The sequence below is a fragment of the Leucoraja erinacea genome, chromosome 7 (assembly GCF_028641065.1).
Source record: "Leucoraja erinacea ecotype New England chromosome 7, Leri_hhj_1, whole genome shotgun sequence".
Taxonomy (NCBI): domain Eukaryota; kingdom Metazoa; phylum Chordata; class Chondrichthyes; order Rajiformes; family Rajidae; genus Leucoraja; species Leucoraja erinaceus.
In genome coordinates this window covers 69360334-69375969 of record NC_073383.1, presented here as the reverse complement: position 1 = coordinate 69375969, position 15636 = coordinate 69360334, and the positions used below count along the sequence as shown (strand labels likewise).

Below are 15636 nucleotides of genomic sequence, written 5' to 3'. Positions count from 1 at the left end.
ACGTGATCGTTCTATTAAGGGGGGAAAGCATTTTAACTTTTAAGATGTCTTATGTTTTGGCCAAAAAAAAACCCGTTCTGGATTAATTGCATGAAAGCTTATTTCTCTGCAAACTTTGTAATCTTGAAATTATCCAACTGCTATTTTTTTTTAAAACGTTGGCATCAGTTTGAATTGTGGTTTTCCAAATGTACTTTTTTTTTGTGTCTGTGCAGTTTTGGCTTGCAGAGAACACATTTGTGATTGCATTTAAGGATAAAAGTGGTAATTTAGTAAAGCAGCACTAGGAAATAGTTTTTTTTAAGCAAACACCCAACATATTATGTACAAATCTGGATGTCTAAATTACACTTACAATTTCTTGGATCATTCTGTGGTGTAAGGCCAATTTGAAGGGAAACTTCTATGAAGTCCAACAACATGAATCGTGTAGAACCATCTTGCTTATTTACTCCAAATCGGCCTCGTTGAAAGAACTACAGACAATTGACTGGAATTTGGTTAATTAGTTAGCTGACAGTTCAGCGTTACCATCAGGCAACATTATATTGAAAATTCGCCTTGATACCAGTGTTTACTCTTGTTTACAATGTGTATGTTTGATGCCATGTCTGATGGTTCTTAATGCCCTAGTGGTATTTTGAATACTCACAGTTTCGACATGTGGAAACGTTGATTTAATTATCTTGCATGCCCAGAAAGGCTCGTGTTGTCTTTTAGTAATATATATATTTAGTTTTCAGTAAGCCCTTCTTTATCTCTCCTGCTTGAACTGCAGCTTGTGTGTTGTCACATCTTGAGGTCATTTTGGAAAATTTGTATCAGCAGATCTTATTGGTGACGAGCACGGATGTTGTAAGATCACGTGATAGGAGCAGAGTTAGGCCATTTGGCCCATCAACTCTTCTCTGTCATTAATGGCTGATCTATCTCTCCCTCCTAACCCCATTCTCCTATCTTCGCCCCATAATTCCTGACACCTGTACTAATCCAGAATCTGTCTATCTCTTCCTTAAAAATATCAATTACCTTGAGCTCCTTGGCCTTGTGTGGCAAAGAATTCCACAGATTCACCACCCTCTGATTAAATAAATTCCTCCTCATCTTTCTAAAGGAATGTCCTTTAAGTCTGAAGCTATGACTAGTCCTAGACTCTCCCACTAGTGGAAACATCCACTCTATCTGAGCCTGTCACTATTCGGTGAAATTCAATGAGATACCTTTGATTCTGTGGTCCGAAGCAGGCTGTTATAGTGACTGAGAGGTGGTTTACAAAGGCATGCATATTTTAAAGATGTACTTCCAAGTACCCTGGGTGCCGGTTTCATAGGATAAGTTGCTGGACCATTACAGCGATCAAACATATTTTAATTCTACCATGACTTCTGGGGAATTAAAATCTAAGTAATTAAACAAATCGGGAATGAAAAGCATGTATCAATTAGAAAACTACAACGCTACCAGATTGTTTAAAAAAAAAAAATGGTATCATTCAGGAAAAGACTTAGGCTGGACAACTGTGTGATTTTAAATCTACATTTCTTCCCCCTTTGGGGCAGGTATATAGATAAAGTAGGTTTAGAGGGATATGGGCCAAAAGCAGGAGTGTAGATGGGGCAGGTTGGGCCGAAGGGCCTTTTTCCACGCTGCATGACTCTGTGACTACAGCATTGCGATTGATTCCCAACTGACCTTAAACTAATTGTAACAATAATAGTAACAACAGAGATAAGCCCCTAGGCCCAATTTACAAATGCCCAACCAATCTAAGCTAGTCCCATTTGCCCACGTTTGGTCCATATCCCTCTGAACCTTTCCTGTCCGTGAACCTGTCCAAACGTCTTTTAAATGTTGCTATTGTAAGGAAACAATTCAGGAAATAGTCCAGGAAGCAATTAGGGAAGGGCAATAAATGATGGCTGTGCACTTCTCAACAGGAGTGATAACAATTTTCGGGAGTGCTGTGTCTCCTCAGCAGAGAGAGAGAGAGAGAGAACATACGGTGACAGAGCCTGGAAATGAAAGCACAGCACAACATGTTGGACACACGGACATAATTTCTAATTGAGTGGGAAGGAACTGCGGATCCTGGTTCATACCGAAGATTGACCCAAAGTGCTGTAGTAACTCAGCTGGTCAGGCAGCATCTCTGGAGGAAAGGAACAGTTGACGTTTCGGGTCAGAACTCGAAGAAGGCAGTCTGAATAAGGGTTCCGACCTGAAACATCACCTTTTCTCCAGAGATTCTGCCTGACCTGTTGAGTTACTCCAGTATTTTGTGTCTGTCATCATTTTTAATTGCTAGGTTTGCTTGAGCAGACTCTTAACTGATTACTCGGTCATTAAAATCATTAAAATGTACTGCTGGAGGTGCTGCTATAGATTGACTTGCATACTTGCTTATAAGCTGAAGCACAAATCATGTAGCCTTCAGTTTTAATGTTTTATGAGTTTTGAGTGTGGATTTACCGCACAATTCATAATTGTAAGTTAGCAATCTAATGGCACAGTGAAAACATTAATGTGAATTTTGCTTCTGTTTTGATGTAACTCTTCAATTAAAAAAAAAAAAAATCATATTCTGGGGAGCACATGTACTGACATAAACATGAGTAATTTAATTATTATGGAGTGTGTGGACTGGCACATGAGCGATGTGGTGACTCCTTTGAGTACTGGGGCTGCGGTGAAGATTGTGGAGACTGTAAATAGGTTGATCTTCACTGGCTCTGGGGCTGCAGAGCCAGCCACTCACACTGGGGCTGTCATGACCCTTCACTGGGGCTGCGGTGACCTTCACTGGCACTGAAGATGCATTGACTGCCACTGGCTCTGGAAATATTCTGATTACCAGTGTCGCTGGAGTTGTAGTGACTGCCACAGTGGTTGCGGTGATCGGCACTGGGTCTGCAGTGTATAAAGGATCTACGGATGCTGGTTTACACTGAGGATAGCCACAAAGTGCTGGAGTCATTCAACGGGTCAGGCAGCATCTTCGGAGTAAAAGGAATAGATAACGTTTTGGGTACATGCCCTTCCTCGGGGTTTGTAGTGACTGTTAAGGGCCTGACCCACTGTACGCGGTAATTCAAGAGTTCTCCCGAGTTTGTCCGTAGCGGGTCGGTAGGAGTTTGTGGATGTCTCGTAGCGGCTCGTACGAGTAACGGTAGGTACTCGGGAAATCCGGTAAACTCGTGACGTTTTTTCAACACTGTGAAAAATGTCCACGAGTAAAAAAATACTCGTGATGAAAAAGATTGTTACTTTTTATTTGTACGAGACATCCACGAACTCCTACGGACCTGCTACGGACATTGTCCCAGTTCGAATCGGGTGGGGGGGGGAAATTCGGAGAACTCTTGTATTATCTCGTACAGTGGGACAGGCCCTTTACTGGTTCTAGGGGTGTGGTACCTGGCACTGTGGATCAGATGATTAACGTTGGATTGGCAGTGTTCTGATGGGGTGTGGAGAATGATAGCCATGCTGAGGATATGGTGACTGACAGTAAGTTGGGCATGGTTGAACTGTGGATGATGGGGATGTGCTCACTGACACTAGTGTCGGGTACGGTGATTGACATTACTGCTGGGAACCTACTGTCTAAATGTCAGTAACAGCGAAATAATAATTGACACGAATAACAGGGATATGGTCTCTGAAATTATCACTGGTGATGTTGGGACTGATGCTCGGAGGGCAATATGGTGACTGACTGTTACTTTGGCACATGGTGGCTTACAAAAACACTGGTCTTGTGCCGACTAACATTAGCTATACTCTGCACTCTGTATCTGTCCTTTGCCCAACTTGCGTTTGACTTGATTGTATTTATGTGTAATATTATCTGATTTTGTTTTGCCTGCTGTCCAATTAAGTTTTGCACTGTGCCATGGTACACGTTTAATTTAGAGATACAGCATGGAAAAAGGGCCCTTTGGCCCACCAAGTCCAGGGTGACCATAGATCACCCATTTATACTACTACAGGTGCACAACCAATCCGAAATTCCAAAAAAGAAAAGCTCCGAATAGCGGACGTTTTTTCAGTCCTTGAAGAAAGGTCCTTGAAGACATTCACTGAGGGCGGCCCGCAGAGGTGACAGCGGGACCTCCGGTCGGTCCTCGAAGAAAGGGGAACTAAATCCCCATTCATAAAAGAGAAGGTGAGGGTATATTGCGCGGGAGGGTTAATAATTGGCAATCTGCTGCTGCCTGCCCGCTGAGTTAAAACGTTCCCACGCAAGACTCACGATACACAGTGTATCGTGAGTCTTGCGTGGGAACTTTTTAACTCAGCGGGCAGGCAGCAGCAGATTGTCGCTCCCTTCAGTTTCACCCCACCTACCCCCCTCTGCTTCCCGGCCATGTTTGTGACCCCTTCCCTCCCCTCTCCAGCTCCCCGCCCATTGCACCGGCGAGGGGGCTTTGCACTGTCTTCACGTTGGCGATGCCAGCAGGTCAGTGCCAGTCACCGGAGACATCAGGACCAACAGGACACCGACCCCCAGGCCCACTGCAAGCACGGAGATCCCAGAGACCCACAGCCAGCAGCAGCCCAGCCCCGTTCCAACTCCAGAGGAACACGCTCCCCGTAGGGACAGAAGCTGATGGTGTGCAAGGTACGTCTTGTTCTTGGGTTTGCGGATGAGGGGGCGCAGCTCGGGCTGTGACGTTTCCGGCCACCCCCCTGTACAGGAGCTGAGATTGGGAACTGTGCCGCTCTTGCAGGAGAGTGGGGTTGTTTGCAGTTGCAGAGGGAGGGGGCAAGGGCGGTACAGTTCACTGTCTCAGCTCCTGTCCAGGGCGGTGGCCGGAGACGTCAGGACCAACGGGACACCGACTGCGAGCACGGAGATCCCAGAGACTCACAGCCAGCAGCAACTCTAGCCCAGCCCCGCTCCAACTCCTGAGGAACCCGGGTTGCGGATGAGGGGGCGCAGCTTGGGCTGTGGGCGAACTGCCACTTGTCGCTGTAGCGGCGCATCGAGGAGCGGGTTCCTGTTGGTCCTGACATCTCCGGCCACCCCCCTGGACAGGAGCTGAGAGACGTCAGGAGCACCAGAAGCTGCTCCCCGATGGGCCGCTACGGCGACATGGCAGTTCGCCCACAACCCGAGCTGCGCCCCCTCATCGGGACACCGACCCCCAGGCCCACTGCAAGCACAGAGATCCCAGATCAGCAACTCCAGCCCAGACCCGCTCCAACTCCAGAGGAACACACTCCCCGTAGGGGCAGAAGCTGATGGTGTGCAAGGTACGTCTTGTTCTTGGGGTGGCGCAGCTCGGGCTGTGGGTGAACTGCCACTTGTCGCCGTAGCGGCCCATCGGGGAGCGGATTCCTCTGGAGTTGGAGGGACAGGGAGACACAGCGGCTTTTGAGAATGGTGGGCAATCACTTCCAAAGTTCTGCCCACACAGTCAGTACACCTCTCCTACACTTGTCTCCCGCACTAAGATCATCTCGCAGAGAATGATCCCAGCCTAACCCTCTCTATTCTCTCCTATTCTGCAAGAAAAAACTACATTGAAGACTCAAACTCGCGATCGAGTAACTGCCGGGATCGAGGCGCAAACTCGCGACCTTGCGGATATGAGCCGAGCACTCTACCACTGCGCCAGCCGTTAAAATCTACGCTAAAAATCTTCCATTCCGAAAGTCGAAAAATTCCGAATTATGAAAAGTGTCTGGTCCCAAGGCTTTCGGATAAAAGGTTGTGCACCTGTACTGATATTACTACTACAAAATGGTGCCTCTTGCATCTGAACTCAGTGGGCTGTTCTATGCATCCTGTGATGATTGTGCTAATGTATTGAGATAGTTTTGCTGAGCTGTATGCAAAATATATTTTGCCGTACCTGGTACGCGTAACAATAAATAAACCATTGAACCATTATCCCACTTTCTCACCCACTCCCTACATGCCTGAGGCAATTTTTACAGTGGCCAATTAACCTACAATCCCGCACGTCTTTGGAATTTGAGTGGAAATGGGAGCACCCGGAGGAAACCCACGTGGTTACAGGGGGATCGTGCCAACTCCATACAGGCAGCACCTGAGGTCGGGATCAAACCTACATCTCTGACGTTGTGAGGTAGCGGTTCTACCAGATGCGGCACTGTGCTGCCTTCCAACCAGTCAAGTGAAACATAGAAAATAGGTGCAGGAGTAGGCCATTCGGCCCTTCGAGCCTGCACCGCCATTCAATATGATAATTGAGCAGTGAAGCAGTGAGAAGGAGAGGGGTGGGCGCCAACAAATAAATCTGTAGCAGACTTTGTAAACAAATGTCAACAATAACCCACTACCCTTGAAATGACAATAATAAACCTAAACTTAAACCTAACACTGGAGATGTCATCACAATAGTTGTCATCACAATAATTTTATAGGCATCTGAGGGGTAACCTTTTCACACAAAGGTGTATGGAATGAACTGCCGGAGGAGGTAGTTGAGGCGGGGACTATTGCAATGTTTAAGAAGCAATTGGACAGGTACATGGATAGGACAGGTTTAGATATGGGCCAAATGCAAGCAAGTGGGACTAGTCTAGATGGGATATGTTGTTTGGTGTGTGCAAGTTGGGCAGAAGGGCATGTTTCCACACTGTATGACTATGACTATCACCCTATGACTGTAAATGTGTCGATTCTCACTGATCCAGGGGATGTGGCGACTACCACAGGTACTGGGGAGATGGTTAATCCTACTGGTACTGTGCTGTGGTGACAATCATGCCCACTGTAGATGTGTTTATTGTCACCGACATGGGGGAAGTAGTGACTACTCGCAGAATGGGGTGAGCTCAGTTGGAAATACACTGAATAACACCAACACTGGGGATGTGATGACTGGTTGTTACATTAATGCTTTTCTGCATGTTTACTGGATCTGCTAATATTTTTAACATTGTACACCGATCCATTTACCCTTCTGGAAAAGTAACTTGAAGGATTATTTTGCAGATGTTATTGTCCCTAACTGTATCTTAGTGAGGAATGCACCACCATGATTAAGTGCTTGTAGGCAGTTTCTTTATCCACAGAACCTTGATAACTACATTAAGATGTCATTCTGGGATGTTTTGATATGAACACCACTTATTTCTAGCAGTAGAAATTAGCATATGAGGTATATTTTGACAGTAAATAATGAAACCTACACTATCTGCACTACCAATGCACTAAACATAGTTATTTTGAATTTTATCTCAGATTATGTATGGTTTACTTCCATTGTTTAGTAATATAGTGGTTAATTTGTATACATGATGTAGCTCTGTTGATTAAAGTTTATTACTTTTACCTTGAATCTATCATTGATGAAATCTCTTCTTTTTAAGGAAAATGTGTTAACTAATTCATTGGAAATATTGTGTTAAATACGGTTTACAATACCAGATATTGTAGGCAAGTTTATTTTAATTGGTTTTGGGCATGTTGGAAAAGGTGATATGATGTCTTTTTAATATCTCTGGACCAATTGACCTCTGGCTTTGTGCTCAGCTCGTCTAAACATTCCATTTTTCTTCTTTTCAATCCCGTGCCTTTGATGTTTAATGTCCTGAGATTGCTCCAGAGAAAGTCATTGCAAAAATGCTCTTTGACCACAGTCAATATAATTCCATGCTTAATCCCCCCCCATCATTTAATGTCTTCCCTGTAACCGTCCCCACTTTTCAATTTCAATTCTTAGCCCTCGTTGCCTCATCTTTTCAATGAACGACCTTCCCTCTCGTACTACCAGAGTACCCCAAGAGTGAAATCAGTCTTGATGCTACTTCACCTGTTGTCCCACCAGAGACATGGGTTCGATCCTGCTTCGGGCTTGTGACGAGGTTCCGTATGTATTTTTGCAATGGCCCAATGAGTTTCTGTGCACTAATCTCGATAGCCACTTCATGCTTCTGAGGTTGTCTATTCTAATACCTGGATGGGTGTGTGGCAGAACTCTCTTCAATGAAATGTTGGGGAAACTAAAGCCAGTTTATTTATTCTTCACTAAAGGCTGTATGTCTGTCTTTGCCTACAGCTGGCTGAAAAGTACTTGGGGATTTGTTAATGCAAAAAATATCCCTGTTGTTGAAGGGGTCCATTTGATGAGCTCTGTGGGAGCACGTATGGTCATAGAATTATGATGACTTGGAAAGAAGCCATTCAGCCCATCAAGTCCATTCTAGTTTCTCACTGGGCCTTTCTGACAGTCACATTTTCCTGCTCCTTCCATACTCCCTTGCAAACAATTCTTTTTTTCAAGCCCACCAGATTCCTTTTTGTAAGTACCAATGAATTTTATTTCCATCACCTTTTAAAAGCAGCAAATTGTAGGCTGTAACTAATTAGAAAAAAAAATTGAAAAACATTTGGGGGGAAAAAAAATATTGAAGAAAAAAACTTCTCACACTTAGGTGAAAAATTGTTCCCAGCTATTACATTCATTTTCCATGGGAGCTGATTGAGATTTGTTATAATAACATGAACAATTTAGGCTGTCAGGTTATCCAGCACAGATTTACTAAAAACAACTTGCTTGAGATGGTGGGGGAATATTTAAGTGTTTGCAGGGCTGAAGGTAATGCAGTGCCTTCCTTTCACCAGCAAAATAATTAAACAGTTTATCTATTGTGTAGATGAGGAGGAATTGGTTACCATACATTGATAATGTCCATTAACTTTGTGTGGGGTAAATTAGGGTGGTGCGGGTGGGTAGAAGTGGCGTGGGAGGGTATCTGAGTTAGGGCTGTGTTGCCGAGTAACCTGAAGTGCGATTCGGAGAGCAGGGGCAATTTTAATTATTATTACAGCAATTATTTTGGATTTTGTTGTGGAGAGCCCAATGGTTTCTGTGACTCTAGGCTTCATAGAAAGTTATTTGGTGTGAGGGCCTGATGGCAGCGATTTGCATAAGAAGAAAGATTTAGTGTGGTTGCTATTGTGCTCAATGAAGAGTTCCAGCAGTCAGGCCAGTGGGAATGAAAAGACTGCTAAGAAATGATGGGCTATTCAGGTTTTCTCACAGCCTAAAGCTGTGGTCATCTCCCTCTGAAATCGACGATCAGGATGTCACTTTCATCTTCAAGAACACCATTATGTTGCGTTTCTCACACATTCACTCTTGTCAGGGATTATTGATCAGATATTCTCTTTCTTCACTCCGGTGGAAACCTGTTGTTTTTCCGTCTTAAAAGTTTAAATAGGACCAACCCCCCCCCACCCGCTCCGAAACTTAATCTTAGGCTCCTTCGTACAATGGCGCTAAAATCATTCTCAGCCGATTGGGTCGAACTGCTGATAAGTTAAAGTATCGTCAAGGAAAGGGCACCCACATTCTTGGGACCACAGAGGGGAGTGTGGAAAATAGCAATGTGTCACCGCTGTCGTTGCTTCTGAGAACAAATGGTACGAATTGTCATTGAATGTGAGTGTCCGTTATCAAAATATTTCTTTAAAATACGAATTTACTGGTGCACCATTTTGCTGGTGGGCGAATTCTTTATCTGCTATGCTTTGACGCGTTGCGCGCAAGTTTTTTCAGTCCCGCCTGCTGTGTGTAGTCAAATATAAAGTTTAAAGTAGGGTCCCAACCCAAAATGTCACCTATCCATGCCCTCCAGCAATGCTGCCTGACCCGCTGAGCTACTCCAGCATTTTGTGTTTAACTTAATATAAAACCCTTAAGTTTTTTTTTGTTGTCAACTTTCGAGTCCTTCTACTTGCACCTCAGGGGGGCAAGCATGTGTGCAGTCATCCTGTGCTTGTGATCAAGAGAGAGTTGAGATCTACAATGCTGAAGACGGGAATTAATCTGGTAGTTCTGTGTGGGGACTTGGTCAAACAAGGTGCTGGTGATTTATCTGAGAATACAGAGGGATTCTTTTAAAAAAAACAGGTTTACGGTGGTGCACTCTATCCTTGTTCGAGTTCCTGCCTCAGCGTTTTTTGTGCTGCCCATAATCTGTTCATTGCAGGGAAAGCTATAATTAAAGTCTTGTAAAGTTACCTTCAGTACTTCAATGACTGTGAAGTAGTTTGAGTCACCCCAGAATTCAGAAAAGTGCTTTATGAAAGGGTTTTAGAGAAAAACATTGCGCATTCTACTTTTTTAGAAAACGTTCATAAGCGCATTGGTGTTAACTGTCTTGCCTTGTGTCTTGAGCTTCCAGCAAAATACAGGAGAGGAATTTACTGACCAGCGAGTGACCAGAGCAGGCTATCCAGTGGGGTTTACCCACTTTATTGTTTATGATATCCTTACAAGCAGCTGCCATGTGTCCTTATTACTGACAGTTCTCCCGACAAGTACCACATGAAAGGCTGTCAGATTTTGTTTTAAAGATCCAGATAACTCTCCTCACAGCGTCTATCAACACAGTTCTTTGTGCACGGGACAATGCGAGAAAGTCTGGCAGATCTTTTAGTTCCTGCTGTGGAGAGCTGTTTGGTTGCTGAAGTACACTTATGCTAACTTGAATTGATTTAACTTAAATGGCTGCTGGTGACCTTGAGAGGTAATGATTTCCTGATGTGTTGCCGTGCAAAATGGATGAAGTAACGGTGTATTTGTTTAAATAAATAGTTGAATTTAAAAGACACTTTGTTTATAGCAGCCTCTTTCTGTTTTCTGTCCAACTGGATTCCCTTATCATCCTGATGGCTCATCAGATAATCTGGGACTCGACCATAAAAATCCATCGGGTCCTGACTTTGGTCTATGCCCAAGTAACAGAATGAGTGCCTTTATTTCTGCTGGTCTGGGACGGTGAAATATTCAATCATGGTTTTTAAACTAATGATTGCTTTTCAGTGATTACTCCAGGAATCGCATCCAATCTTTCTAATCTCTTCCAGCGTGCACTCCTTTGAGGTCTCTGTCCTGCTCTGATTCTGGCCCTTTGATCATCCTCGAATCTCTTTCCCCTTTCCTTGTTTCCACTGCCTTCAGATGCGAAGGCTCTTTAAGTTCTCGATCTCTTCCTTTCATTTTACCCCTCCCCTCATTCTACCTCCCTTTATCTCTCATCAGTGGCGCAGTGGTAGAGCTGCTGCCTCACAGCACCAGAGACATAGGTTCGATCCTGACCTCGGGTGCTGTTTGTGCAGAGTCTTTATACGTTCTCCCTGTGACTGCGTGGGACTTCTCCGGGTGCTCCGGTTTGCTCCCACATTCCAAAGACGTGCAGTTTTGCAGCTTGATCGTTTTCTCTAAATTGCCCCAAATGTGTAGGGTGTACAAGAGGGATAACGTAGAACTTGTGTATGGGTGATCGATGGTTGGCATGGAGGGGCAGAAGAAGAACCTGTTTCCATGCTGCATCTCTGAACTTTTCCTTCAAGACATGCTTTAAAAACGACCTCTTTGAATGAGCGTTGTGCCAATGTAAATTGAATGTGTGACTGTGCTAAATGGTGTTTGGTAAAGCTGCTTAGAGGTGCCTTGAGTCATTAATGGTTCTTCATATTGTTGGAAGAATGTGTTTGTGGTCTCATGAACATCCAATTGGGAAGAAAGTAGGTTTATTGTGCACAAAGAGTGAATTCACCCTGTTTTTCTGGCATATATTGAACCCTTAAGCAGTGTCATTAAACCAGATAATGTAATTGTTAGCACATTGCTGTTTGTAGTAGCTTATACATGACGTTCTCATTTGTTAACAGTAAAGGGCCTGTCCCACGAGCAAGAGACTCCATGCGGCAAGCGCGACCTAAAGGGCCTGTCCCACGAGCATGCGACTCCATGCGGCAAGCGTGACCTAACATGGTCGCTTGAGCCGTACGGCCTCGCGGGGCCGGACCCACTTCGATCGCCAGAGCCGTAGGGAGTTGTGCGGAGCTGGTCCCGACATCGCGCGGGGCTCTTAAAAACTGACCGTGTTCAAAAATTCCGCGCGGCAACGGTCTGCCGGCCCGCAGCCCCCTCAGCGCCGTACGCACCGCCTCGACGCTGTACGTCACGCGTGAACTTCCCGCGGACTTCGCTAGAACTTCATGTCACTCACTCGACCTCCGCGAGGCCCCCGCTTCTGGTTTGGTCGCGCTTGCCGCATGCAGTCGCATGCACGTGGGACCGGCCCTTTAGGTCGCGCTTGCGGCATGGAGTCGCGTGCTCATGGGACAGGCCCTTAACTCCATTTCAGAAACATTTAGTTGGATATCATGGGTACTAAATCAATACAGGTTTCTGTCTGCAAATATGTTCAGTTACAATGAAGAAATCACTCATAAAATGAAGAAAATGTCAGGAGTTAATTCTCGGACCATAAGTTCATAAGAAATAGGAACATAATTAGGACATTCGGCCCATCAAGTCTACTCCGCCATTCAATCATGGCTGATCTATCTCTCCTCCTAACTCCATTCTCCTGCCTTCCCCCCATTATCATGGACGGCCTTACTAATCAAGAATCTATCAATCTCCGCCTTAGAAATATCCATTGACGGCTTCCACAACCTTCTGTGGCAATTAATTCCCCAGGTACACCACCCTCTGACTAAAGAATTTCCTCCTCATTGTTCTAAAGGTACGTCCTTTTACTTTGAGGCTATGGCTTCAGGTTTGAGACTCATCCACTAGTGGAAACATCCTCTCCACATCCACTCTCCGAGCATTTTTACTATTCATTAAATTTCAATGAGGCACCCTCTCATCCTTCTCAACACCAGCGAGTACAGGCCCAGTGCCATCAAACGCTCATCGAATGTTAACCCAATCATTCCTTGGAACATTCTCGTAAACCTCCCCTCGACCATCTCCACAGCTAGCATATCCTTCCACAGATATGAGGCCCGAAACTGCTCACAATACTCCAAATGTGGTCTGACCAATGTCTTATAAAGCCTCGCCACTACATTCCTGTTTTTATATTCAAGTCCTCTCATAATAAAGCAGGAAATGGTTCATACACTCCTGGACCAGACTTCTCTCAACTGCTGTCTTCATTAGTTGTGCAGAAAGAGTTGCTAAATGATTTTGATTCTGTACATGTTGTGCTCAGTAACTCTGGCCTTGTTTCCATGTTTTCTGCTTTCTTATTTTTTGGTGGTGGATATTAGGAGAGTTGCCTCTTGCCCTGAGCTGTCACTGTTGCTTGGTCTCTGAAAGCTTTTTTTTTTTTCCCCCCGAACCTGATTGCTGTTAGCGAATGTTTCCTCAGAAGCTGAAGGGTGGGGAATTCTTTAGCGATATCTGGTTGTTTCAAAGTCCGGATCTGTCATCTAGATTTCCCCCAGCCAAAATTCATCTTCCAATATCCCTTAGATTTCTCAAAGCTTGCAATTGCTTTGAATTTGCACGAACTGTAGTCAGTTTAGGATGTTCAAGGAATGGAATGATGCGTGCTTTCTGCTGGGAGGGATAATGGAGGAAAGATGGAGAGGCGTTGGTTTAGTTTCAGTGCTTCCTGAAGGTGTCGATGATAGCTGGAGTGATTTTTCCTTTCTATGTCTGTTCTTTCAGAGAGAGAGAGAAGGAAGAGAGAGAGAGAGAGTGTCATGTGGTGCCATTATACCTGGAATGTCTTCAACTGTACTTGGAGCACAGGAGGATGAGGGGTGATCTTATAGAGGTGTACAAAATCATGAAGATTTAATAGGAACCTGAGGGGTAACCTTTTCACGCAAAGGCTCATGGGTGTAATTGCCAGAAGATAACTACTTTAAAGTAGACACAAAAAGGTTATTAATTAGTATCATAAAAGTTTCTTATAGAAACTTACAAAATACTTAAGGGGTTGGACAGGCTCGATGCAGGAAGATTGTTCCCGATGTTGGGGAAGTCCAGAACAAGGGGTCACAGTTTAAGGATAAGGGGGAAATCTTTTAGGACCGAGATGAGAAAAACATTTTTCACACAGAGAGTGGTGAATCTCTGGAATTCTCTGCCACAGAAGGAAGTTGAGGCCAGTTCATTGGCTATATTTAAGAGGGAGTTAGATGTGGCCCTTGTGGCTAAGGTGATCAGGAGGTATGGAGAGAAGGCAGGTACAGGATACTGAGTTGGATGATCGGCCATGATCATATTGAATGTCGGTGCAGGCTCGTAGGGCCGAATGGCCTACTCCTGCACCTGGTTTCTATGTTTCAGCGGGTCAGGATGAAGAAGGGTCTCGACCAGAAATATCACCTATTCCTTTTCTCCAGAGATGCTGCCTGACCCACTGAGTAACTCCAGCATTTTGTGTCTATTTTTGTTGTAAACCAGCATCTGCAGTTCCTTCCTACACCCGTTATTTAGGCTGTCTGAAAAAGGGTCTTGATCCCAAATGTCATCTATCCATGTTCTCCAGGGATGCTGCCTGATCCACTGACTTACTTGGGCACTTTGTGTCCTTTTGTGTATTAACCAGCAACTGCAGTTCTCTGTTTCAACTTTCTGAATTGTATTTGGTTGCAGATACAACAATGTACACGTTCTCATTGACACCTTGACTAATACAGAAGAGCACCCTCTGAGATGGCGTAATGAGCCATGTTCAGAAGGCAATTCGGACCGAACAATATGCTGATCTTTCCAACAATGTTCACATTGAAAGACTAATATGTTTTTTTTTAATGGAATTCCAAAAAGGAAAAGTAAAATGTCTTGCAACTTTGCTTTTCGTCTAGTAGCCATTGCTGGATGTAAATTGAAGATGGCTGATCCACTAACTAGAGTGTTAAAGGTCATGCATGAAGTAAAAGCCAGTGCCGGTTTTGAATAGAATTGTATTTCTGTTTAAATGAAAATACTTTAGTTTACGGTGAGAGTGAAGAAAAATAATGAGAAACTAATTATCACCCAAAACTCCAAACATTTAACTCGGTGGTGCAGCTGATAGATTTGTTGCCACCAGTTTCAGAGACCTGGGTTTGATTCCTACCTCTAGTGCTGTCTGTGTGGAGGTTGCATGTTCTCCCTGTGACCGCATGGGTTTTCTCCAGCTGCTCCGGCTTCCACCCACGCACTAAAGACATACAAGTTTGTGGGTTAATTGACTTTGGTAAGATTGTAATTCCTAGTGTGTAGGATAGTGCTAGGTTGCTGGGCGATCGCTGGTCGGCGCAGACTCGATGGACTGAAGGGCCTGTGTTCACTCTGTCTCTAAAGTCTAAAGGGCTGTTATGTTGCATCTTTCCTTCTCAGCGAAACATCTGCATCTTTTCTATGCTATGTCGCTCTTCAAACATCTGCATCTTTTCCCCGGCAAAGCAAGCAGCTCCCAGACCACGACCATTCCTGGAGTGTGTCTTCGGTGCTTTTATTCCCCTCCTCCTCCAGCGGATCCAAAGTTTCTGAGCAAGATCATTTTCTGCTCTCCAGTGAATTAGTTGCACACACACGTCTGAAGTATCATTTCAAGACAATTCGATAAATTAGCGAGCCTGTTGCATTCGAACAGGATCCACACTTTATCTGCAGGGGGTGAAATTCCTTTCTATGCTTGAGCTCGCTGTGGCGTGATACAATTTAGATCAGCTGCATTTGATTTTTCACCCAAAGCCTTGGAGCAAAATCAGAAAGGTCTGGGGGGGGGGGGGGGGTTGGAGGGAAAGTAGTAACAAAGTTGGTTTCAGGAACACGATGCCTATCCAAATGTTTATTTACTGTACGTTTGCTGCTGAGAGTTTCCAGAGCAATTGAAGTAAGTATAATAAATGTC

At 44.6% G+C, this 15636-nt stretch overlaps 1 protein-coding gene and 1 long non-coding RNA gene across 2 annotated transcripts in view; one reads left to right on the top strand and one right to left on the bottom strand.

Moving 5' to 3' along the window:
* Positions 1 to 15133, bottom strand: part of LOC129699093 (uncharacterized) — a 48935-nt gene extending 33802 nt beyond the window's left edge. The window contains exon 1 of the long non-coding RNA XR_008723780.1: positions 14857 to 15133. This is a non-coding gene — a long non-coding RNA (uncharacterized LOC129699093). The remainder of the gene's footprint in view (positions 1 to 14856) is intronic.
* Positions 1 to 15636, top strand: part of gli2a (GLI family zinc finger 2a) — a 442689-nt gene that overhangs the window by 1866 nt on the left and 425187 nt on the right. The gene's annotated exons all lie outside the window — the stretch shown is intronic.